The sequence below is a fragment of the Ambystoma mexicanum genome, chromosome 3q (assembly GCF_040938575.1).
Source record: "Ambystoma mexicanum isolate Mex_15411 chromosome 3q, UKY_AmexF1_1, whole genome shotgun sequence".
Lineage (NCBI taxonomy): Eukaryota > Metazoa > Chordata > Amphibia > Caudata > Ambystomatidae > Ambystoma > Ambystoma mexicanum.
The window spans coordinates 552,296,018-552,323,292 of record NC_090926.1 but is presented as its reverse complement, the minus strand read 5'-3'; the positions used below and the strand labels follow the sequence as shown (position 1 = coordinate 552,323,292).

At 52.1% G+C, this 27,275-nt stretch overlaps 1 protein-coding gene across 1 annotated transcript in view; it reads right to left on the bottom strand.

The window, feature by feature from the left end:
* Positions 1–27,275, bottom strand: part of LOC138582732 (uncharacterized) — a 448,771-nt gene that overhangs the window by 202,187 nt on the left and 219,309 nt on the right. The gene's annotated exons all lie outside the window — the stretch shown is intronic.

The following is a 27,275-nucleotide window of genomic DNA, read 5'->3' as shown; positions in this document are numbered from 1 at the left end:
TAGCAATGCTGTTGAAGAGTGCCAAGGGAACGTGCTGTCTACGTATCTGTCTTTATGGCTTGAAGGGATTCGTTGACCACCTTGCCGAACAGATTTTTTCAATCAAAGGGCATATCCAGCACCTTCGCATGAACGTCCTGATCAAAGTTTGTGGCCTTCAACCATCCCTGCCGACGAAAGAAGACTCTGTTTCCCATCTGCCAGAATCCCATGTCAGCGATGTCCACTGCCACCTTAATGGCATGGTCCACCGCAATCGCCACTTCCTGAAAGAGGGCGAGAGCTTCCATTTCCTTGTTGTCGCGGATGAATTTGTACCAGGGGTAAGTAACTTGTTCTTGTGCCACAGCTTCCGATTGTATCGGGCCAAGATAGCCAGAGCATTAGCGGCCTTGATCGTGAAATACCGCTGTATAAATGACTCTTCCCCATGGCGTCAAACTTCTTCCCTTCGTTTTCTCTGGGAACTGATGATGATGAAGCCGGGTTAGTCGAACATTTCCTTGCGGCAGCCAACACTGCCGAGTCCGGCAACAGTTGCAACCTCAAGCACTTGGGCGCAGAGTCCGCCAGCCGATATTTCTTCTCCAACCTGTCTTAGTTGGTTGGAGCCGTGCATGGGTTCTTCATGATGGCTAGGCCTTCCTCCAAAATGTCGTCCAGAAAAAGAACTGCCAAGATAGTTTTCCTCTTGGACTCTCGTCGCTGATACAAGAAGCCCTCTTTTATGGTTTCCTCGGGCACCAGCTGGAACAGCTCCGAGGCCCTGGAGATCGAGTGGAATGATCCCACTTCGTCTGGTGGAGAGACTATGAGGGGCGTCCAGGTGCAGTGATTCATGATTTGCCAGAATGAAGTCCTCATCTACTTTGATTTCCATGGCCATTGTGGCTGTGTCCGTACCAGTGTCCGCGCCCGGGTCCGCTGGTGGAGTCCGGGCCCAAAGTGGTGGAGAACTCTAATGTGAAGACGTCGGATGATGCTTTCTCTTCTCACGCAGAGGTTGGTTAGAGGCCTGCGGCAGCACAGGTGTCAGTGCTGAGGGAAACCTCTGCTGGATCTCCGTCACAAAGGTGTGGAGAGTCGACAGGATGTCCATGGATACACCTCTTGGATGTGAGGGGAACACTGGAGCACTAGGCCCTGTGCCGTTGTCGTCCTTGTGGACCGTATGGACGGACTCTTGTCGTCGACATCTGTGGATGATATATCCATCGGTTGAACGCCAACCTTGGAGAGCTGTTTTGGCAACTCCTCGCCAACCCCCTTTTTCCTCTCTGAGGGTTTTGAACCGGGATCTCGACTGGTGCCTTACCCCCCCCCCCGCCCCAGGGATGCTTGCAACCTTCACTGCCGCTTCAGTGGTCGTGTAGCACCTTGGAGGCAGGGATAACCTGTGGGCATAGGAGCCACCCTCATCAGTTCTGCCCTACCTCCGCTTTGGTCTTCAAAGCATGTGTTGATGAACTGGTTGATGAGGATTTTGACAGCGCCGGTTGAGCCTGCTTGGGCTGCGTAGACTTCTTCTCATCGTCCGTCCTGGGCGTATCAGATTTCTCCCCATAACTTGGACGGGGTGGAGAACTTCTTCTTCGAAGAGGAGCTCAATGGTAAACTGGCTCCAGAGGCGAATGGCGATAGTGATTGCGGCCTATCCAACCTGGGACCTGCATCCGCATGGAATTCGGTGGAATCGGACTTGCGGTTCTTGGCCTTATCTTGGACCGCCATGGATGGGGTGACCTTAAAGGACTTCGACTTCTGCCTTGAAGGAGACCGCTCTACGGACCGGCCGGTCCTGGTTGAGGCATGACCCTGCTCATGGCACAGGGCAGAGGCCTTTTCGAATTGAGACATGCCGGCAGCCTGCTATGCCTGACCTCCATTGTAAGAATATCTTGCATTCCAACTCTATGTGGTCCGAGTGCAGACAGTAAAGACATTGTAGATGTTTGCCCTCCACAAAGACGTTCCGTAGCCAGGATTTGGTGCAGGGCCTGAAGAGGGTCCTTCCCTGCCTTTTCTCTGACATAGTCGGAGGGCGCGAAGTAGGCCCAAGATGGACGTCCTGAAAACTTTGATGAAACTTCACCCTTCAGGGGTGCAAAACTTCACTGACACCGCAACCCTGTTGCCAGCCGAAGAGGAAAGAGCACACAGTACTTTTCAATGAAAAAACTTGGAAAGAATGTATAAATAGCTTGGAGAGCAAATCGAGGACTCGCAACACTGAAGCGTGCAGTAAAAATCTGAAGATGACTGCCAGAGGAAGGCTCAGGGAGTGGACTCTCATTGGAATGGGGCAGTATGACCCAGAGGACAGTGATTGGTTTAGAGGAGAAGAACAAGTTACTTACCCCGGGTAACGCTCTTTCGACTGGATGTTCCTCCCACATACTCCTCATCTTTGATATTCAATATCCAGCTTCAGCTGCTTCAGAAAAAATCATTTGGCAGAGGGTGCTGTACTCGACTTTGAAGGAGCAAAAGCTGTAATAGCATCGGAAATTCTGCTGTGGGGTAAGTTGGGAGGGCGATGAGGAATATACGTTGGAGGAACATCCAATCGAAAGAAAGTTACCAGGGGTAAGTAACTTGTTCTTCGAATAGATTGTGTCCTCCCACGTATTCCTCATCTTTGATAGACTCCCAAAGCAGTTTAAGATTTGGTGAAAGGAGTAAGAATTTAGTTTTTTTAACGGTGTTCATGAACCGAATGCAGGTCTGCTTTTCCAAAGCTCCCATCCTTTTTCTATGTATAAATAAGAAGTCTGTTTATTGTTACAGGGTTATAATAGGAAAGGGAGGCAGGGAGCTACATGAAACACATCCTTTCTTGATGATCTCCCATCCTGTTGATCCCATCCTGTTGATCTCAACTGACAACCCTGAAACCTTCAGTACACCACAAGGTTCCAGCTAGGTAAATATTCTATAGCTTGCAGTAGTATGCTGCAGCAAGCACCATATTACACATCCCCCATCGTCACACACAATAACACACTTTAGGCAAAATCCACATCAAACTAAACACACACTCACCATCAACTATACTACACATCAAACACCAAGCACGGACCGCATTCTGCATTGCCTGACGGGCACATCATCGATGGAGTGGACATACTGCCTCTGGCATAGGACTTCTCACCTGATACGTGCATTCAAATGTGCACCATGACACAGTGGCACAGACGAGCCAAGCAAAGGTGCACACGTCGGAGAATGAACACACATGCCTCCCATGCAAATTAATTGCAATGCCATGCCAATGGACACACCTACCATTTTTTTTATTGCTTTAGCTGATTTCTCAACTTTTCAATTTTTATTAAACAGTTATTAAATTACATACAATACAGACAGATCAATTCCGAATACAAAAACGAATACAGAAACAAAAAGGTGATTTCTAAATATGGAAAAGATTGTTTGTTTGAACTAGTTCATGCATCAACATTAGGTTTCTAGATCCCCTCCTGAAATTCGGTTACAGCATTTAAGCTTCTAGTTTGAGGGCATTAAGGAATCCAACTGTGGCTATATGAAAACTCATAGATCGTGTACTCAGAATCAAAGACCATCTGTGTTCTGGATGAGTATTCGCTATTTCATGCATACGATTGGCAAAATGCATATTCCTCAACTGAGACAAATTGGTTAAGATCAAATGTTCTAAGGTTTCTTTAACCGTTTTGTCCCAGCAAAATCTACAACAGTTGCTTTCTTGGCTAATTTGTTTTCTCTGTGCCAGAATATCACGGGTTGGCCATAGGTTCAAGCGCAAATGTAAGATTGCAGATCGTATATTTGGGCTTGGAGCTTTACAAAGATACACTTCAGGGGTGCCCATTTTTTTGTCACCAAAGTGAATCGAGTCGAAGTGCTTATAAGAAAGACAGATGGGAACCACCAGGGGGCGCAGAGATGCACTGACGCATCTGCACTCCTCTCCTCCGAAGGGCGCCGTCAGCGGGACCTGAGCCCCCCCAGTCCCCCAGGAGTGAAGTGCCGACCCCCACGGCAGCCTTCTGACGACTCAGGGCACCCGAGCGCCCCAACTCCGGTCTCCCGACGGGGAGTTTTGGCCGAGTTCTGGTCCTCTGGAGCCAGGAGGGAGAGAGAGCCCCACCTCCCCCAGCGCAGCGGCTCCGCAGGAAGTAACAGAGAGCCGCGGCTCAGGTGGGGCCCATGGGAGCGACCCCCCGCCACACCGAACTTCACTGCGGCAGATCCCGCATCCCCTGGAGCCCGAGTGGGGCCACACAGCGCCTCGGGCGGTTAGCTGCTCTGTACCGGGAGGGAGAGTGAGCCCCGCCTGTTCCAGCGCCGCGGCCCTGCACGAAGTACTGGCGAGCTGCGGCTTATGTGAGGCCCTCAACACCACCGGATGGCGTGGAAGTGCGTCCCCTCCCCCCCTTGGACTTCGCTGCGGGGGTTTCCGAGCCCATCTGAGCCCGGGCGAGGCCACAGAGTGCTCCGGGCTGTTTTCCCCTCCTGGAGCTACATTCTGGGGCTGCGTGCCGGCGGACCGTGGAGCTCGCGCAGGAGCGCACACAGGAGGCGCGGTCTGCCCCATCAAGATCTTCGGCCCCCTCACCACCCGCGGGGCCAGTCTTCATCGGGGGCCCCCAAGAGCAGAGGCCCCCACCAGTGGAGCGAGAGAGTGGGCGCTCCCCCCTAGCAGGGGTGCCCACAACAGCCGCAGCCTATGTGAGGCCCACAACACCGCCTGATGGCGTTGAAGTGCGCCCCCCCCTGGACTTCGCTGCGGGGGTTTCCGAGCCCATCTGAGCCCGGGCGAGGCCACACAGTGCTCTGGGCTGTTTTCCCCTCCTGGAGCTACATTCTGGGGCTGCGTGCCGGCGGACCGTGGAGCTCGCGCAGGTGCGCACACAGGAGGCGCGGTCTGCCCCCTCAAGATCTTCGGCCCCCTCACCACCTGCGGGGCCAGTCTTCATCGGGGGCCCCCAAGAGCAGAGGCCCCCACCGGTGGAGCGAGAGAGCGGGCGCTCCCCCCTCGCAGGGGTGCCCACAACAGTCCCTCCACCCTTCCCCCATCAGGCTTTCCCTGGATCCCACACATCTTAGGAGATGTGCGACGAGAGCTCTGTGGCCCCCACGGGTGAGGGTGCCCCAAATCAACAAACTGCATCATGGGCAAAGGGATCCTCCCCTGGGCTAACTGCAGCATTTATTGTCTGACCCCAAAACAGTGACCACAAAGACCGCTTGTGCAGAGGCGACCTGATTTACAGCTGGGACGGGGAGCGATAGGCCCTTAGCGGCCGTGGCCTGGAGATTCGGCTCAAGCAACCCCCCGCCCTAACAGTGAGTACAACGTCAGGGCCGCATACAGGGAAGCCCCCTCGCTGCCCTCCCTTTAGTGTTGTTTGGTGACCCGGCGGCGCTGCCCACTAGACCTGGGGCATTCTGGTGGAGATCTCGTGGAGATGGTCTGGGGGGGCCTATGAACTGGAAGGAATCCCTGCAGAGATGTCGACGCTTGCCCCCAGGCTCACCAACTCGCCCTGTGATGGCGGCCCTGACACATCAGGAATTATCTGATACTAGCACAGTCACCAAAGGCATGGCTGAGCTCCTGGAGGAAATCGGGGGATTCAGAGCGGACATAGCGGTACGGCTGGACACCCTGGACAAAAAGGTGGATAATATAGAGGACAGGGTCAGAAACGCTCGAAAACAACACGGCCTCGAATGACATTTTTGAGACGCAATTCGACATGCGCCTATCGGAGCTCGAGAGGAGGGAAGAGAAATGCTCCCTAAAACTCGACGACTTAGAGAATAGGGAACGCCGCTGTAACCTGCGTTTTTTGGGCTTCCCTGCGCGTGAGGATGAAACGCAAATGGACATTATCAAAGCTGTTAATGCTGTGGTGGGATCACTCTTCGAAGGCGCGAACACGACTCAACCAACTATTGACAGAGCTCATAGAGCGGGTGCATCCAACAGAGGCCCCAGATCCATTCTCGTACGATTCCATTATTTCACGGAGAAAAGCAAAATCCTTGAACTAGCACGCAAGAGGGGTCCGGTTGATTGGGAGGGGGCCCGGATCTCGGTGTATCAAGATCTGTCCGCCTTTACCCTGGCAAGACGTCGACTCTGCTCACCACTGACGAAAATGCTCCAGGCCAAGGGGGTCCAATACAGGTGGGGATACCCATTTTCTCTCTCCTTCGAGCTGGAAGGATACAAGTACGCCCTGGTCACAGAGGACGATGTTCGTAGGGTGTCGGGGGAACTCCTGGATGAACCAAACATGGAGGTGGGAGAGCAAGATCGCGAGAGAGCTCCGGTTGGCCCTGGGGGGACAAAGGCTCCACAGGAGAGGCGTAAAGTTCGAGGCCACAGGAAATTTAGAAGAGTGTCACCGATATCCCCTAGTCAGCCTGACACTTGAGGTACCCCGGGAAGCTTCACGACCAAGTTTGTACATGACTCTGAATGGGGGAGCACTGTAATTGTTCATAATCTGAAAGCGACAGGGGGAGGGGGGGCTCAGGTTGTTGTTTTTGAAGAGTTCAAGAGCCGGGAGGGGGGAGACAATGGTGGCCTGGCTCAGCGACAGGATGAAGCCGCCGGTTTACTAGGCGTTAAGGGGGTAGGGTGGAGGGAAAAGTGGGGGTTTGTTCATTGGGGATTTAGTTGCGACAAGCCAAGTTTTCTGGTCTATTTTGTAACTTTAGAATTGTTTTTTGACTGCAGCAGGGTGTGGAAGTATTGTGGGAGCACTGTAATTTGTTGCTCCACGGAGGGAGCCATGAGCTTTTACCATCGCTATGATGGATGATCCATTCCAATTTTTGACAGTGGGGTCGTTAAACGTACGGGGGCTCAACTCTCCTACTAAGAGGTCGTTGTTGGTGAGAGAATTTTCAAGGTTCCGGCTCCATTTCCTATTCGAACAAGAAAAACATTGGGTCCGGGGCAAAGAACCAAAGTTAAGGGCTAAAAACATTGACCAGGTGTATGTAGCGTCCTGTCATGCAAATAAACGCGGAGTTGCCATACTGGCCTCTTCCGGGGCCCATTTTGCGTTCAAAGCTCAGAGGTCTGACCCGGAAGGACGATATATCATGGTGAAGGGGGAGGTGAGGGGCCGGTTGTTTACCTTGGTTTGTGTATATGCCCCAAATGAGGCGCAGGATGGCTTCTGGGAAGGGATGAAAGAGAAAATCATAGCATTTTCCGAGGGCACTCTATTGGTGGGTGGGGATTTTAACATGGATCTCTGCCCCGAACGAGATAGGAGGTCGGTCAATCCATGTCCTAACCTGCGACTCCATAAAAAATTGGCTGAAGCCTTCCAAGAAGTTAACGGGGAGCTGGGCTTGAGCGATACACACTCCACTAAGCAAGGCCGTGATCCTGACTTCACCTTTTTCTCAAAGCCACATGCTACATTTTCCTGTATTGATTATATCCTTGTTGACTCCACGCTTCGGGGAGAGGTTACAGACGCGGGGGTGGAGGTTGTTCCATGGACGGACCACGACTCGGTTAGAATAAAAATGGGTATTCCCCCCGCCCCTGCATCCAGGTCCCTGTGGAGGTGCAATGACCTCCTTCTGCACGATAAGGAAGTGCGCCAATCCCTCCTAACGGCCATAGAAGAGTACTTCTCCATAAATGACAATGGGGAGGTCGGTGTCATGGGAGTCTGGGAGGCATTCAAGGCAACCACCAGGGGTATTCTTATCGAGACAGGTTCGAGGAAAAAGAGGGGGAGAGGCCATGAGGAGAAAGCATTGAGGGAAAAAATAGATGCTATCCAACCAAGGGGGAAACTGAAAACGCAGATGTTCCCCGGAAAGTGGGAGGAGCTCCAAAGGCTGCGCTCAAATTTGGCAGACCTTCAGGTGGGACAAACGGAAAGGAAGCTCTCCTTCCTGAAACAAAAATACATGGAAAAAGGGGAAAAAGTGGATAAGATATTGGCTTGGAAGCTTCGTGAGCTCAGAAATAGTAGGAGGGTGAATTCAATCCGCTCCCCTGAAGGGGAATCGACGGTAAGAGACAGTAAAATAGCTGAACAATTCCGGCAATACTATGAGCACCTGTATTGCACGGAATATGCAGGGGATGGAACCGAGATTGACAACTTCCTGGACTCCCTCCCGATTCCCGGCCTCTCACCCGAGAAAGCAAGTATGCTAGAACTCCCCGTAACCCTGCAGGAGATAATAGACACCATATCCACTTTGAAGAGTGGAACAGCCCCAGGGGATGATGGGTATACAGTCAAGTTTTGCAAGACCTACCAGTCAACGCTAGCCCCGTTTATGGCCAAGATGTTCAACTCAGCACTGGAACAGGGCTCCCTCCCACCCACAATGATGCCCGCGCTGATAATAGTACTCCGTAAAGAGGGGAAGGATCCCTCCCAGTGTCAATCATATAGCCCTATATCCCTTCTTAACGTTGACGTTAAGATCTTGGCCAAACTTTTAGCAAATAGACTGGCGAAACTCCTCCCCTCCCTAGTACATAGAGATCAGGTAGGCTTTATTCCGGGACGCAAGGGTTCGAACAATATACGGAAGGCCCTGGATCTCATGTACGAGGCTTCGAGGCAGGGGGTGGAGGGCTATTTGCTTTAGTTAGACTCTGAAAAGGCCTTTGACCGTGTCGAATGGCCTTATATGGGTAAAGTTCTCCAGAAAATGGGTCTGGGGGACAATTTTTGTGGGTGGGTCCCAGCACTATATAATGGCCCCATAGCAAGAATTTTGGTCAATGGCGGCACATCGGAACCCCTGGCCCTATCTAGAGGAACTCATCAGGGCTGCCCCCTGTTACCCCTCTTATATGCCTTGGCAATGGAGCCCCTGAACATAGCGATCAGGGCTGACCAAGAAATCACAGGGATAAGTTGTGACGATTGCGACTTCAAACTCTCCCTGTTTGCAGACGATATCTTGGGCTAACTGACCAACCTCCAGGTCTCTCTACCCAGACTTTTTGATCTTATAAACTACTATGGTGCCTTTTCGGGGCTTAAAGTAAACACGTCCAAGTCTAGTATTATGCCTATGGGTCTCGGGGACCACGATATTGGGCGTAACTCTGAAATACTGGGAGTAAGAATAGAGCGAGTATCCACTAAGTATCTGGGTACTTGCATTCCTAGGAACCTTTCACAACTCTACCAGTGCAACTTCCCGGGGATTTTGGCTAAGATTAGCAGCGACCTCAAACGATGGGCACCTCTTACACTCTCTTGGTTTGGGCGTATGGTTACGGTTAAAATGAACATCTTACCCCGCCTACTGTACCTCTTTGCAGCCCTCTCTGTGGAGATCCCTGATGCTGTCTTCGAAGTTTTGCAGTCTCGAGTCCTTCAGTTTATATGGGACGCGAAAAAAGAGCAAGAGTCAAGTTCTCTACCCTGTCCCTTCCAAAGTCTCACGGCGGATTCGGCCTCCCATACTTTAGACTATACCACAAAGCAGCCCAGCTCCGGGTGATGTTGGAGCACATGAGAGATGACATGAGGACGTATTGGACATACATTGAGGACCCCCACACCTACCCGGAAAAAGTTAGAGACCTACTATGGGGCCCCCCTAAAGCCCTCCCCTCCCACCTCAGAACGCATCCTACTTTAGCGGTCCTCTGGGCATCCTGGAAACCGAATAAAGATAACAAAATGCTGTCATCCTGGCCGTCCCCTTTAACATCACTGTGGGGCCCCCCCGTCAACCTAGACACCAGAGGCTTCCGAGATACCCAAGCATGGTCAGATATGGGTTTGGAGAGGATTGCCCAACTCTCTCTCAAAGAGGGCTTCATAGAATACGATCAACTGACTGAGGCACTGGGTGACAATCCACCCTCAATCTTCGAATATTAGCGCCTGAAGGGAATTCTGACTCACCCCCGGTGGGCTGACAACTTTAAACGTCCCCTCACCCCTTTTGAAAATGTCCTAGCCAAAAGCATCTCCCGGAAGGGCTCCCTATCTAAGTTTTATAGCACATTGATAACGGCTAACTTGGAGGGTAGACAACCCTTTAAACGAATATGGGAAGAAAGGCTGGGTATGACGCTGGATGACCACACATGGAGGGCAATTTTCAAATCTATATTCACTGGTTCACTGTATACGGCTGCCATGGAACATAGGTTCAAGATACTCCATTCATGGCATCGCCCCCCGACCACCCTGTCCAAAATGTTTGAAGAGGTATCCCCCTTCTGCCCTAGGATATGTCAACAAAGGGGAACATGGTTCCATATGTGGTGGGGATGTCCGGTCATTCAGGTGTACTAGTCGGAACTGCTCAGCTGGATTAAGGATAGAGAAGGGTACTGCCCGTCTCAACTCCCACTGGAAATAATCCTGGGTACTCCCATGGCGAGACTGAACAGAACGCATTCCCGAGGGTCATCGGGGCCATGTTGAGGGCGGGGAGGTTAGCACTGGCCGAAAAGTAGAAAAGCGCTCTAGCTCCGTCCAAGGAGGAGTGGCTTTGCAAATTAAGGTCGATTTTCACCTATGAAAAGCTTACAGCAATTAAAAATGATACTGTGTCGGAATTTGCGCAGGAATGGACCGCAGTTCTCCTTCATGATGACTGCATTTCAATGCGTCTGTAAAACACGACCTATTACATATCCATTTTACTCATCCCACCACTGGCCCCACGGACCAAGTTCGGCCCCCAGACTGCTCGGAACCAATCCGACCCACTATGTCAAAGTGTATGACAAATAACACAATGATGTTTGAACGTTCTCTCTGCAGCTTCTATAACCTGCAAAACCTTAAAACTTGTTATGTTGAAAAGTTGGAGGGTGGGGTAGGGAGGGGGGAGGAGGGAGGGGAATAAAATATAAAAATACTGACATTTAGGTTTGCTTATTGTATTGTTGGCAGGGACTGCTCGTGCACCCTCCCTTATCTGTATAATGTCAATAAAAACAAAGTCTACAGTGACCTCAGGCCTGGCCATAATCTGCATTATATTGTTAGACCATTCTTTAACAAAGAATGCGTAGAGTTGAGGATATAACTTGCTAGTACCGATTACAACGTATTGATTGATCATATACCAAACATTTACGATACAAAGCGCATAGTTGCCATTGGTATTTTGCGTGCAAGGAGATGAGACCCAGCTCGTATCATAACCAGGCTCCCGGTTTACTTTGAGGTACTCCCAAAATTTGACGCCAATATTTTGCTTCTAGTTTATCAAAATATTGATTTTTGACGGACTTGTCTGATTCGAGCCCGTATAATAGGGTCGGTGTCACTTTTTGTCGCCAATATAAGATGGCTGCAGAGATAGAAAATGTGCCAAATTTATGTAAAATAAGCCTGGTTTGGTATATAGCCAGGACCACTTTATAAGAGACTATCTTTAGTTGGGTTGTTGTGGATGATGCAGCATCAAAAATCACACCCAAATAAATGTAGTTTGGCACAACCTCAAGATTTACATTTTTGATTTACAAAGTCATTTTACTGTACCTAGTAACCTTTGGTATATACAGAACAACTTGGGATTTGTTCAAGTTTATCTGCAAATCATTGTTGTCAAAATACAGTGTAACAGTTGTAGAAGTTTTTGAAGCCCACTGGGAGATTTTGAAATAAGAACAAGATCATCCGCATACCAGAGTTCTTTTATGGCCACATTGTTCAGCTTTGGAGATTCCGAAGGAAGATCTTGTAACACTATTTTAATAGTTTGAATGAAAAAATTAAACAATGCAGAGGCAAGAATACAACCCTGTTTCAGGCCTTTTGCAGTTTTGATGGAGGCGGAAAGGAGGCCCATGATCTAATCTTCACGGATGTTTCTGAATGTAATGCATAAATGATGTCAATCAAATGACCAAGGCATTTTTCTTCTTTAAGTTTTGTAATTAGTTTGATTCTTGACACAGAGTCAAATGCCGCTTTGAGGTCAATGAAGGCAAAGTAAATTGGTGTTTTGTTGCAATGTGCCTGTTGTTTGATTGCATTGATGGTGAGGAGATTTATCGCTTTGCCCATTCCTGGAATGAAGCCTGTTTGATTTGGATCACGTTGGTGAGTTGTGTTCATCCATTGATTGACATCCCTCAATACTAAATGCAAGAAGAGTTTTCCTGGAGTGTCAAGGAGGGCTATGGGTCGGTAATGTGATGGATCTGCTCGATTCCCTTTTTTGAAAATGGGGACAATTAGCGACGTGCGCCATGACCTTGGTATAGATTGTGTCTGTAGGATATATGAAAAGATGTTATGCAGAATAAAAGACCATTGTCTCAGATCTTCCTTCATCATGAGGTTGGTTAAGCCATCAGGCCCAGCTGCACGTGATGATGAAGATTTGCTGATCAATTCTTCAATGATTTCTGGGGTACATTCCATCTGCCATGGTGAAGATGATTGTCTAATATATCAATATTTTCCAAATTGATCATCTTGGTGCAGCGTGGAGAAATGTTTAATCCATTGTTCTTCTGTAACTCCATTCAATTGAGTGTCCAGCGGTTTATGGCCTGAAATTTCGTTTAGCCTAGACCAAATCTGTGTAGTGTTCTTGTTATATGCGAATTTTAGGAATTGTTCTCCATCACGTTGAAACTTTGTGCTCTTGTGCGCTCGTATCCAGTTCTTATATTTCCACTTCATGCTAATCTTGGCTTGCTGTCTTTCTTTCATTGGTAATTTAAGAATAGTTCTTAAGGCTCGCCTGTATTTTGTCTTCTCTTGCTGAAGTTGATTATCATACACATGTTTATGTTTCTTGTGATCAACGTTTTCAATGTATTGGACATGTTTAAACATTAGCAAGGTGTCCGAATAGGAGTCAACAAGAGATTGTAATTCTTGTGTCTGGAGAATTTGATTTAGTGCTGTCAGCTTATCATGAGTCCATTTAAATCTTATTCTCGAATTGTTGATGATTAAATTTGGTGTCATCCATTGCTGTGGCTGTTCACTGATGTCGATTTGCCAAGGCCAAGTAAAGATCAAGATGTTGTGATCACTTGTTGATTGTTTTTGGATTTCAAATTTTGTCACCTTCATAAACAATTCTTCAGTCACAAACGTGTAATCAATAATGCTTGTGGAGGAGCCTCTCTCCCAGGTCGGATTGGGTGGTGTATCTCCCGGTAGTGAACAATTAGCCATGTGGAAGTTCCGCTCATTCATGAAGTTTAGACCTCTAATAGTGTCTTCGCATATTGGGTTGAAGTTGGAGGTCATATTCTTAAAATTGAAATCTCCTGTGATGATGGTGGCAGTTATTGTTGTTGTTTTGGCTACTGTTTCTAATAGGGACGATAAATCTCTATAGAAGAGATTATCAGTAATGGCTGCTGGGTTTCTATACAAGTTAATTAGGGCTATGTTCACATGGCCTTTAGAAATTTTTACCAGTTGCATGAATTGATCAGGTGTTTCCCATTCATTAACAGTAAAACCTCTGCTGGATTTCACTGCGACCAATAATCCGTTCAAGATGCTAGACCTGCGTAGGTTATATTTCTCATATGGAGCATTTCTGCATTTGAATATTAATGTATGGAATTGCTTGAATTTATTTGTTTTGGTGTCCTGTTTTGTTTGTGTTCTATTGATATCTCCTGGGAATTGGTCGGATTTCAGCCTTGTTCCCGGTTGTTCATATCAGTGTTGATTCTGATTAGACAGGTGGTTCTTATTTACTTGAGTCTGGCAAAGGCCTGGTGGATCATAAATATCATGTGGTGAATCAAGATGTCTATCTCTTGGCGAGGTTGTTGGAACCGTGGTTATCTTCATGGGGAGAGCAGTGTTGCAGTTCTTTATTCTGGATTGAAGGTATTCATCCACAGCTGCTTTGATCTGTTCAGTTTGTTCAAGCATATATTGTTCAGCCGTTGTTTCTTTGTTGGCTGATTGCGAGGAATGCATTTGAAATGGTTCAGATGCATTTACGGAATTCCTGCCAATTGGCTTGTCCTTATGCTCTTTATTGGACTTTTCTGCTAGCGCTAATAGGGCATTCAGCGGTGAATGTACTTATCGGGAATGGTTGGGATTGCTTTTGAGTCTGTGGGAGTTCTGTTGCAATGATTATGGAGCGTTCCATATTAAGTGTCGGTGGCTGTTAGCTTTTTAACGCCTGGTCAAGTGGCTTTGGAGTATGTGAACGCAAGATCGGCGGAGCCTGTGTTTAGTCAAGCATCATGTTTCGTTGTCTGATCTTTGTAGTCGCCCTTTTTGTCTTGCCGTTGTTTTGATATGGTTTTGTAAGAAGAAGCTGTGTGCGATTGATAGGTCGAGGCTGCTTAGTGAAGACTTCATACGGCTCCATCAGTGCAGGTCGCTTCTATTGGTCGTATAATTTGCTTGAATATTGGAACTGCAGGAGGTATTGCTTCCATGGAACTCATAGGATGTGTACAATTTCCATTATTTTGCTTGCAGTTAGTTGTTGCGTTGGTTGCGTGCGTTGGATTAGCATTGGAATCCATCAATGCTATAATTTTATCGATTTGTCTTGACTGTTGATTGAGTTTACAGTCGAGAGATTCGAACATTTTATATGTTTTTCCTGAAGACGCACCTATCATTACCATAAGCAGGGTCAGCCCATACGACATCCAACGCACCACAACCTACATGGCCACATGGAACACACATATTTCAAATTGGACATCAGTTGTGGAGAGCGCACAGATTAATGTGTATTGTGAGCAACAGCATGGTGCGTAAAACAATGAGGGGTAAGGTGCACACGTACATGGGCAGTGGAGGAATGGATGAAAGTGGAGTACAGTTAAATGGAACATTGACAGTGAAGGTGTAGTGCACGGAGGGAGTCAGTGGCACAACTGGTCAACAGAAACGTTAAGTAAAACAACCAATACACAAGGGACACTGTGCAGTGAGAGTGAAATGGGAGGGACACATTAGGCAGTAACACATACCCTCACATGGCCCCTCTGGCACTGCTGAATCACTGTCCCCCATGACTAACACCTCTACCTCCTCTTCCATCACCTCAGCATGCAGGGGCCACTGGCCTGGCAGGATGGAGGAAAATAAGGAGGGGCTTGCTGTGATTCCCCGCTAGCCACCCTTGGGCACAGGAGGAGTCAGGAGAACCGAGAGCACAGGGGACCTGTGAGGCAAAGGGGCGGTCTGTATCTGTGAGAGATGATATTGGATGACACAGACAGCATCCTTGATCAACCTCAATTCCCTTCTGTCTGTGTGCAATTCTGTCCAATCCTTTGACCTCGTCCCTAAAGTCCCTCTGTTCCTGTGACCGTCTCTCCCCCGATTCCCTTGCAACCTCCTGCAACCCCACCCTGATGCCCTCCAGGACCCCCAGCAACTGTTTATTGAAGTCCACACTCACACCTCCAGGTGTAGGGACCTGTGATATGTGGCTGATCCCCTGAATGTGCAATGGCAGCTGTGTCTGGGGTAGAGACAGTGTCCTCCATAGGCCGCCGAGTTGCAGACAGCCCTGATGATCCATGTTGCACAATGACCAGTGCACAATGACCAGTGGGGCCCCCCACCTGCAGGTGTCACAAAACGCTGGCGTGCCCCACACAGGGTGGCAGGTGGGGTACACTCCCTGTGCTCTCGTGCTAGCCCTAACACCGGTGCGGGGGTAGGAGTCACAGTGGGACACAGGTTTGGAACAGTCCAGGTAGAAGAGGTGGCCATTTAGCTGGATGGGGGAGACACGGCCGGGGTGGGGGGACAGGTGGAGCAGGAGGCAGCACATGAGACACAGCAGATGGGCAAACCGTAGTCCCTGTGGGGCTAAATTGCCTTTCCCACCCTGCCTGCTGCCACTCCTGTGCCTCCTCAAGCCACACCTGGGCCTCCACCCCTGACATCTCCTTCACCTCCATACTTCTCTTTGTTTAAGTCCTGTGGGCGGGTCGCAGCTCTGACACACAGGGATCGTCCTGGGCTACTGGGTCACTGGCAATGGAAGCTGCAAGAGAGGATAAAGGGACACATGAGGCAATGCACACACCAAGGGACATACAGGACAGGCATGTGGTGCACACATAATGACTACACAGGTAACAGACAAATTAACACATGCAGCTAGAAACACTACGCTTTCCAGCGTGGGGTGTCGTGTAGACATCCATGTGGCACACACACCCAGAAAATGTAGGGTATTTGATGGTAATCATACTTGGAGCCACTCCCCCAGCATATAATCAACAACAGCCACCCTTGCCTGCAAAGCCCTCAGGCCGGCAAAAGGTTCAGGGTGTTTGGAGTCTGCGGCTGTTCGGAGATGGGAGGGCTCTGACTTGACTGCGGCTGGATTGCCTCTCAATGACGGAAAGGGTGCGGGGTGCTTGCGGCCTCCAGCCTTCATCATTACCGTTTTGTTTCATGCCTGGAGCCGTGCACACACTCGCGTAGGTGTTTAGCTTTGTTGTTTGTGCCTGGATTCTGCTGGCCCAGGCCAAGGACCATTGGGAGCACAGATGCACTCTAATGATGGTAGCTGCACTAGAGTGATAAGTACTGGGCAATTATTGCTTTTCATTGTTAAACGCAGCCCAAAAAGGGTTTTATTAAGTGCAACGTTATAAACAGATTCTCATTTTTGAAGTTGGCTCGGTTACATGTCTAAATACCGTTCATCGCAGCCTCCAAGTGAAGAAGCATATTTAATATTTATCATCGCGCACACCAAACAGCGAAGTACCGACTGGAATGTACTGCTTTGCCCGCTCGTTCGAACGTTGAAACGTTCTTTTGCTGGAGTGCTGTTCTTGGCATCTCAGAGTCGTGTGACACGCCCCTGGAGGGGCAGGACATTTTCAGGCTGATTCATGGAATTAATGTGTGCCGAATATTCCGGCGCAGAGGTGCCAAAACGTGCGAATCGCAGTGCAAGTGCGAAAATCGCAGGGAAACCAGCGCACATCGATTCATAGAAGTCCGTGCGTAAGAAAAATATTGGTTGTGCACTGAAAAAGTGCGCGGCGCACGCCGGCGCAAAGGTCATCCAATGGCGTGCACCATGGCCACAGCGAAATCGCACATAGCGCGGCGCACATAACAAAACTACACGGGGCGTAACACTCGGAATGGGGAACATATTAACATAGCGTGAAAATATGGGCGTCACGGGGGAAGTACAGGAGGCAAGTGCGCAGAACGCCCACACGCTTGCCTACAACTCGTATTCATGGAATCGAATAGGGCAAACCAGCACACGGTCAAAGACGCGCGCAGGGCCAAACAAGTCCGCCACAAGAAAGCAGGCGGTAGCATCCCTGCGCCTGAAATAAATGTGCGCCAAAATGTGCGCTTACAAAAAGCACCTATATACAGCTATGATGAATGTTCCATACTGTGGCCCGCTAGGACAAATGAGGTGCAAAGGTGTACCGACAAACACGGACACCCGCTGTGTGAAAAATATCATGTGCGTGTATTTCGGGATGCGCGGGAAGTTCCACACTTGATTGGCCTGGGTACGTGTATTTCGGGGTGCGTGGGAAGTTCCACACGTGATTGTCCGTGGTACGTGTATTTCGGGGTGCGTTTGAAGCTTCACACGCGATTTCAGCAGGGTACGTGTATTCCAAGGTGTGCGGGAAGTTTCACACGCCAATTTGCAGGGTATGTGTATTTCGGTGTGCGCGCGAAGTTCCACACGCGATTCCAGCAGGGTACGTGTACTCCGGGTGCGCAGAAAATTCCACACGCGAATCCAGCAGCCTATGTGTATTTCAGGGGTGCCGGGGGAATCCTAAACGTGAATTGGCCGTGTGGGTCCTCCTAGCTGTTCCCTCTACACCCTCCATGGCCCCTGCAGGCGGCCCACACCACAGGGGACTACCCTGCACCCCTGCACATGTCCCGCAGGCAGCCCATCCACCTTGGCCATGCCCCCCAGCCAACCCACATGTCACCTTGCACTACTGCCCACCAACGCATGTCTCCCAGCACCCCCACCCCCCAGCATCCAGGGGCACACTCCACCAGGCCCCCACTCATGTCTCCCAGCACCCCCACCCCCCAGCAGTCAGGGGCACCCTCCACCAGGCCCCCACTCATGTCCAACTCATGTCCCCCTGCACCCCCACCCCCCCAGCATCCATGGGCACCCTCCACCAGGCCCCAATCATGTCCAACTCATGTCCCCCTGCACCCCCGCACCCCAGCAGTCAGGGGCACCGTCCAATAGGCCCCCACTCATGTCTCCCAGCACCCCCACCCCTCAGGGTCCAGGGGCACCCTCCACCAGGCCCCCACTCATGTCTCCCAGCACCCCCACCCCCCAGCATCCAGGGGCACCCTCCACCAGGCCCCCACTCATGTCCAACTCATGTCCCCCTGCACCCCCACCCCCCAGCAGTCAGGGGCACCCTCCACCAGGCCCCACTCATGTCCAACTCATGTCCCCCTGCACCCCCACCCCCAACATCCAGGGGCACCCTCCACCAGCCCCCCACTCATGTCTCCCAGCACCCCAACCCCCCAGCATCCAGGGGCACCCTCCACCAGGCCCCAACTCATGTCCAACTCATGTCCCCCTGCACGCCACCCCCCAGCAGTCAGGGGCACCCTCCACTAGGACCCACTCATGTCCAACTCATGTCCCCCTGCACCCCCACCCCCCCAGCATCCAGGGGCACCCTCCACCAGGCCCCACTCATGTCCAACTCATGTCCCCCTGCACCCCCACCCCCCAGCATCCAGGGGCAGCCTCCACCAGGCCCCCACTCATGTCTCCAGCACCCCCACCCCCCAGCATCCAGGGGCACCCTCCACCAGGCCCCCACTCATGTCTCCCAGCACCCCCACCCCCCAGCATCCAGGGACACCCTCCACCAGGCCCCACTCATGTCCAACTCATGTCCCCCTGCACCCCCACACCCCAGCAGTCAGGGGCACCGTCCACCAGGCCCCACTCATTTCCCCTTCACCCCCAGCATCCAGGGGCACCCTCCACCAGGCCCCCACTCATGTCTCCCAGCACCCCCACCCCCCAGCAGCCAGGGGCACCCTCCACCAGGGCCCCACTCATGTCTCCCAGCACCCCCACCCCCCAGCATCCAGGGGCACCCTCCACCAGGCCCCACTCATGTCCAACTCATGTCCCCCTGCACCCCCACACCCCAGCAGTCAGGGGCACCGTCCACCAGGCCCCACTCATGTCTCCCAGCACCCCCACCCCCCAGCATCCAGGGGCACCCTCCACCAGGCCCCCACCCATGTCTCCCAGCACCCCCACCCCCCAGCATCCAGGGGCACCCTCCACCAGGCCCCCACTCATGTCTCCCTGCACCCCCACCCCCCAGCATCCAGGGGCACCCTCCGCCAGGCCCCCACTCATGTCCAACTTATGTCCCCCTGCACCCTCACCCCCCAGCAGTCAGGGGCACCCTCCACCAGGCCCCACTCATGTCCAACTCATGTCCCCCTGCACTCCCACCCCCCAGCATCCGGGGGCACCCTCCACCAGGCCCCACTCATGTCCAACTCATGTCCCCCTGCACCCCCACCCCCCAGCATCCAGGAGCACCCTCAACCAGGCCCCCACTCATGTCTCCAGCACCCCCACCCCCCAGCATCCAGGGGCACCCTCCACCAGGCCCCCACTCATGTCTCCCTGCACCCCGACTCCCCAGCATCCAGGGGCACCCCCCACCAGGCCCCCACGCATGTCTCCCACCCCCCAGCAGTCAGGGGCACCCTCCACCAGGCCCCCACTCATGTCTCCCTGCACCCCCACCCCCCAGCATCCAGGGGCACCCCCCACCAGACGCCCACGCATGTCTCCCACCCCCCAGCAGTCAGGGGCACCCTCCACCAGGCCCCCACTCATGTCTCCCAGCACCCCCACCCCCCAGCATTGAGGGGCACCCTCCACCAGGCCCCCACTCATGTCTCCCAGCACCCGACCCCCCAGCATCCAGGGGCATCCTCCACCAAGCCCCCACTCATGTCTCCCAGCACCCCCACCCCCCAGCATCCAGGGCACCCTCCACCAGGCCCCCACTCATGTCTCCCAGCACCCCCACGCCCCAGCATCCAGGGGCACCCTCCATCAGGCCCCCACTCATGTCTCCCAGCACCCCCACCCCCCAGCATCCAGGGGCACCCTCCACCAGGCCCTACTCATGTCCAACTCATGTCTCCCAGCACCCCCACCCCCCAGCATCCAGGGGCACCCTCCACCAGGCCCCACTCATGTCCAACTCATGTCCCCCTGCACCCCCACACCCCAGCAGTCAGGGGCACCATCCACCAGGCCCCCACTCATGTCTCCCAGCACCCCCACACGCCAGCATCCAGGGGCACCCTCCACCAGGCCCCACTCATGTCTCCCAGCAGCCCCACCCCCCAGCATCCAGGGGCACCCTCCACCAGGCCCCCACTCATGTCTCCCTGCACCCCCACCCCCCAGCATCCAGGGGCACCCCCCACCAGACCCCCACGCATGTCTCCCACCCCCCAGCAGTCAGGGGCACCCTCCACCAGGCCCCCACTCATGTCTCCCAGCACCCCCACCCCCCAGCATTGAGGGGCACCCTCCACCAGGCCCCCACTCATGTCTCCCAGCACCCGACCCCCCAGCATCCAGGGGCATCCTCCACCAAGCCCCCACTCATGTCTCCCAGCACCCCCACCCCCAGCATCCAGGGGCACCCTCCACCAGGCCCCCACTCATGTCTCCCAGCACCCCCACGCCCCAGCATCCAGGGGCACCCTCCATCAGGCCCCCACTCATGTCTCCCAGCACCCCCACCCCCCAGCATCCAGGGGCACCCTCCACCAGGCCCTACTCATGTCCAACTCATGTCTCCCAGCACCCCCACCCCCCAGCATCCAGGGGCACCCTCCACCAGGCCCCACTCATGTCCAACTCATGTCCCCCTGCACCCCCACACCCCAGCAGTCAGGGGCACCATCCACCAGGCCCCCACTCATGTCTCCCAGCACCCCCACACGCCAGCATCCAGGGGCACCCTCCACCAGGCCCCACTCATGTCTCCCAGCAGCCCCACCCCCCAGCATCCAGGGGCACCCTCCACCAGGCCCCCACTCATGTCTCCCTGCACCCCCACCCCCCAGCATCCAGGGGCACCCTCCACTAGGCCCCCACTCATGTCCAACTCATGTCCCCCTGCACCCCCACCCCCCAGCAGTCAGGGGCACCCACCACCAGGCCCCACTCATGTCTCCCAGCACCCCCACCCCCCAGGGGCACCCTCCACCAGGCCCCCACTCATGTCTCCCAGCACCCCCACCCCCCAGCATCCAGGGGCACCCTCCACCAGACCCCCACTCATGTCCAACTCATGTCCCCCTGCACCCCCACCCCCCAGCATCCAGAGGCACCCTCCACCAGGCCCCCACTCATGTTTCCCTGCACCCCCACCCCCCAGTATCCAGGGGCACCCTCCACCAGGCCCCCATTCATGTCTCCCACCCCCCAGCAGTCAGGGGCACCCTCCACCAGGCCCCCACTCATGTCTCCCAGTACCCCCAGCACCCAGCATCCAGGGGCACCCTCCACCAGGCCCCCACTCATGTCCAACTCATGTCCCCCTGCACCCCCAGCATTCAGGGGCACCCTCCACCAGGCCCCCACTCATGTCTCCCTGCACCCCCACCCCCCAGCATCCAGGGGCACCCTCCACCAGGCCCCCACTCATGTCTCCCTGCACCCCCCCCACAGCATCCAGGGGCACCCTCCACCAGGCCCCCACTCATGTCCAACTCATGTCCCCCTGCACCCCCACACCCCAGCAGTCAGGGGCACCCTCCACCAGGCCCCACTCATGTCCAACTCATGTCCCCCTGCACCCCCACCCTCCAGCATCCAGGGGCACCCTCAACCAGGCCCCACTCATGTCCAACTCATGTCCCCCTGCACCCCCACCCCGCAGCATCCAGGGGCACCCTCCACCAGGCCCCCACTCATGTCCCCCTGCACCCCCACTGTTAGGCGGAAACCTGTGCAGTTCCCTCTGGGACCACTGCAAAAGGTTTTGGACTACAGGTGTTTGGCAGTAAACCCACTTGGTAGCAGTCTGTACCACACAGATTCACTTGGTAGCTGTGGCTGAGCAGTCAGACTTCCCTCAAGAAGAGTTAGGCAGTATGTGGAGTATACAAAATAGGGCAATCTACACAGTAGAACAAGCAAACACGGAACAGAGCTTCGGTGTAAAGATATATAGTTATTTATTTATAAAAACACATCTATGGAAAACACACTGGCACTAATACGGTAAACAACTTCAATCACAATTACTATAAGTGAATCAATCCCCCTAACAATAGTTCGACAAGTCTAGGTTCAACGGCACCACTTATTTGCAGACAGAGGTGAATGCTTTAACCTAGATGGCACTCTAGAATTCGTTAGGACGGGAGAGAAAAGGCAGGGTATGAAATCTCGGTACCAACACTTTTACGAACAAATGCAAGGCAAGTAAGGCAGGGTCTACTGTAGATTGCAAAGTTCAGAGGCCAGGCCCACTCGGAGAGAGGCAAGGCGAAATGCTCCAAAAAGTACCACAGTGGAAATGCACTTCAAGTCTTTGGCGCAAATTGTCACGGAAAGATTGGACCAGTTCAGAACAGAAAGTTTAAGAAGGCTTGGAGGCGACCCAATGGCGAGGCGAGGATTAAGACACCTCACGCTAAATGACAAAAAGGAAGCCAGGCGAACACGGTACCTTGTATGTGGAGAGACAGCTCCGGCGGGGACAGTTGTTCCTGGTGGTGGATGCAAGTCGGGGCGTTGCCAAGAGAAGAGATGATCTCGTCGTCGAAGGAAAGTTGAAGATCGTTGCACCACCAGGGAAGAGACCAGCCGCGGAGTGCTCCGTCACAAGGCACCACCTTTTGGTCGCGGTACAGGGGTTAGTGGCTATCCGGTTGCCGGGGTGCTCAGCACGGGCAATTCGACCACTACGTCCTGGAACGAAGAAAAAGCAAAGGGGACTGGTTGTTCCCACCAGTCAGGGGAAGAAGACTCTCCAGCCGGGAGATCTCCTCTGTCGTTGGGAAGTGGTGAGTCGGTTCAGCAGGGCTCCACCGGAGGTGTCGTCGTTGCAGGTCGGCTCAGCTTTACCCTCATCGGATTCTTAGGTCCTGTGGCGACTTCTGAAGATCCAGTCCCAAAAGCCCTGCTTTTATGCAGAAAACCCCCATTCATTCAGCCTAGCCGTCAATCAAAACACGCTAAGTGGTGAGCGGGATGGCTCACCACTTGGGCCAATCACACCAGAGTGCGACTTGAGTTGGCACGGCCACTCAGTCCAGGGTGCCTAAACCCCCTCACAGACCCCCTGTGGTACCCAGACAGAATGGCACCACTTTGAAGGGCCTCTGTGCAGAAGCCCGCCAAAAGTGGAACAAAGGGCTCAACCTTTGGTTTAGGAGTCACAGAGACGAACACAGACGCCATTTTAAAAACTGAGTTCTGGCAGAAAATAACAATCGATAGATTTATTTAAGATAAATAAACCGGTGGTATGTTAGAGATTAACGAGAAAAAAAATTAACCTCCAACAATGTGAAGAATCCCATAGGGTTATATTCGGGGTCGAATATAACAAGTAGTTTTCACTGCCACTAGCCAAAACTCGACGAGGGGGGACGGGACAGTGCCCCCTCGAATAACAGACCCAGGAGTAATCGAATTACCCCTACTAGTACGTCCACAATAGGATGGTTTGTACTAGTTCGGTTAGTAAATTTAGGTCTAGTAAAGCCAATGGTGACTTTACATGCCCTGGGAGACAGTAGTCAGTCCCAGGGTATGGAGTCTATGGTGAGGATCCTCTAGGACGCCCCAGTGTTACGGCACAGAGGGTGCGGTGTAACACACATAGCAAAACATATGAGACCCTATGGAGTAAAAGACCCCATAGCCCATAGAACACATTGACATTCAAAGGAATTACACACATTCATGTCCAAGAGTGGGAGAAAAAGAGTCTCACTCTTGGCAGGATGGAAAAAAACAAACTCCAGAAATCCAGCAAAGCTGCTGGGGGACTCACTAGGTTAGGAAATTCAGCCTAAACAGAGAATTCTCCCTAACACTCGCCCCCCCCCCCAGACTAAGGGACAGGAGGATTTAATCCACTCCTAGATTAATCTCATACCTCTAGTCGATGACATACATCCTAGAGAGACCATCAGCATTTTGGTGGTGACACCCTGACCTGCTCAATGGTAAAATCAAACCCTTGCAGGCAGATCGACCATCTCAGTAGTTTTGGGTTTTCCCCTTTCATTTGCATTAACCATCTCAAGGGTTGGTGGTCAGTCTGAATGACAAAAGTAGAACCATACAAGTATGGCCTAAACTTCTTCAGAGCCCACACGATAGCAAAGGACTCTCTTTTGATTGTTGCCCACCTTGTTTCAGGATCCTTCAGCTTGTGGCTGATGAAGCAAACGGGGTGCTCCCTACCTTTCCCATCCAGTTGACTGAGTACGGCACCTATTCCTACATTGGAAGCGTCTGTCTGCACAATGAAGTGTTGGCGGTAGTCAGGAGCTCTGAGTACTGGGGCTTCGCAAAGAGCCCTTTTCAGGTTTTCAAAAGCTTGATTGCACTCCTCGTTCCATCTAACCTTTTTAGGAAATTTTGGGCGATGAGATGACATTCAGTGGAGAAGCTATGGTGCCATAGTTCTCAATGAAATTCCTGTAATACCCAGTGAGGCCTAAGAAGGCTCTCACCTGGGTCTGAGTAGTAAGTGTTGTCCAATTTTGCACAGCTTCAATCTTACTGAGCAAAGGCCTTATTTCTCCAACTTCTAGCTCATGTCCAAGATAGACTACCTTACTCTGTCCAATTTGGCATTTACTCGCCTTTATGGTCAGATTGGCTCGTCCAAGAGCCTGCAAAACATCTCTCAGGTGGGTTACATGTTCTTCCCAGGAATTGCTGAACACTGCTATGTCATCCAAGTATGCCATGCAGAAGTCCTCCAATCCATTCAGAACCTGGTTTACCATCCGTTGAAATGTAGCAGGTGCATTTTTCAATCCGAAAGGCATTACCTTAAACTGGTATAAGCCAACGGGGGTAGAAAAAGCAGTTTTCTCCTTGGCATGGTCTGTCAGGGCTATTTGCCAATAGCCTGACGTCAAGTCAAATGTGCTGAGGAACTTGGCAGCACCAAGTTTATCCACCAACTCATCTGTTCTTGGCAAAGGGTGGGCATCAGTCTTGGTGACTGCATTAATAGCTCTATAATCCACGCAGAATCTAAATCCGGCCTTTGGTACTAACACAACTCGGCTAGACCATAGACTAGTAGAGGGCTCTATTACCCCGAGATCAAGCATCTTGCTGACCTCACCTTTGATGTAGGTTTGTACGTTTTCTGACATTCGGTATCCTCTGCTTTTGACAGGCAGACAGTCACCAGTGAGTATGTCGTGCTGGCCCCAAGGGGTCAAGCCTGGTGAAAGCGAGAACAGAGAGGCAAACTGATTCAACATAGATTTGCACTCTTCTTGTTGCTCGGGTGTCAGATTTGAAGAGAGATTTACTCCTTCAATTTTTTCGTCTAAAGGTAAGCCTCTGAGGAGATCCGGAAGAGCTTCACTCTCTTCTTCTTCCTCGGATGATGCTAGAAGCAACGCTCCTACATCAGGTCTCGAGACATACGCTTTGAGTCTGTTGGTGTGGAAGACTGTCGGAGCCTCCTTGGGATTACCCAAGTCCACCAGATAGTTGACCTCTCCGAGTTTATCCACAACTCTGAAGGGTCCCATCCATTTGTCTTGCAAGGCCCTCTGCCTTGTTTGGATCATAACGAGAGCAAGCTGGTCTTGAGCGAACTCAACCATGTTAGCCTTTTGATCATGCCAGTGCTTGACCAATGCTTGTCCAGCCTTCAAGTTATCGCTTGCTTCCGTCATCATGTGTGACATTCTCCTCCGGAGACCTATCACGTAGTCAGTCACTCTGACTGGCTTAGGGGAAGGAGCACTCTCCAACCCCTCATTAATCAGGGCCAATGGACCTCTGACGGGATGACCATAGAAAAGCTGAAAGGGAGAATAACCTACTCCCTCCTGAGGGACTTCTCTATAAGCAAAGAGAAGGCATGGCAGTAGAAGGTGCCACTTACGCTTAAGGGGTTCCTCTAAAGCACCTATCATGCTCTTCATGGTTCGGTTGAACCGTTCTACCAACCCCTTGGTTTGTGGGTGGTAAGCCGTTGAGAACTTGTAAGTAACTCCAAAGGTTTTCCACATGGCTTTCATGTAGTGGGACATAAAGTTTGACCCCCTGTCAGAGATTACTTCCTTAGGAAACCCGACCCTAGTAAAAATACCAAGGAGGGCCTTAGCCACAGCCGGAGCTGTAACAGTCCTCATAGGAATTGCCTCAGGATACCTAGTAGCATGGTCTACTACAACAAGTATAAACCTGTTCCCTGAGGAGGTTGGAGGATCAAGGGGACCAACAATGTCAATCCCTACTCTCTCAAATTGGACTCCCACAACTGGGAGAGGCACTAAAGGTGCCACAATCTTGGAGCCAACCTTACCAGAGGTCTGGCAGGTGTGGCAGCTCCTGCAGTGTTTTTCTACTTCGGCCCCCATCTTCGACCAATAAAAGTAGAGAGAGAGCCTTTCCTTAGTCTTCTTGAAACTCAAGTGACCAGCCAAAGGAATCTCGTGGGCTAACTGCAAGAACTGTGGTCTGTTCTCTTGGGGTACTAAAAGTCGTTTGTAGTCTCCAGGTGCAGACTCGGTCGGTTCACTGTAGAAGAGGCCATCTTCCCAGTGCAACCTGTATTTCCCAGGCTCTTGCCCTTCAGCCTGAGCTTCTGCCTGGTGGCGAAGACCTCCCAGAGTTGGACATTCTCTCTGTCCCTTACTGAAGTCTGCCCTGCTGGGTCCACCTTCTGCCAGTAAAGACTGCAGCTCAGGATGGTCAACAGGATCCAGATCTCCAATGAGTTCCTGGCCTTCATTAGCTCTTCTTCAGAGTCTAATTCTACCACACAGGGTTGTACCTCCCTCTCAGCCTCAGCTGGAGGTGGAGTTACGGGTGTAACTTTGGACAACCGCGGGGAAGTCCTTGTTGGCTGCACTGAAATGCTGGCTGCTGGTTTCGGTATAGAAGTCTTAGGTTTCCCTTTCGCTTCTGATTTCTTTGAGACAGCGGCCGACAATTCCAGTGGAGCAGGAGTGATTTCTTTCTTCATCATCTCCTGGAGAGTACCTTGCATGGTTCTCTCCCTTGCAGGTCTGGTTAGCTCCTGTAAC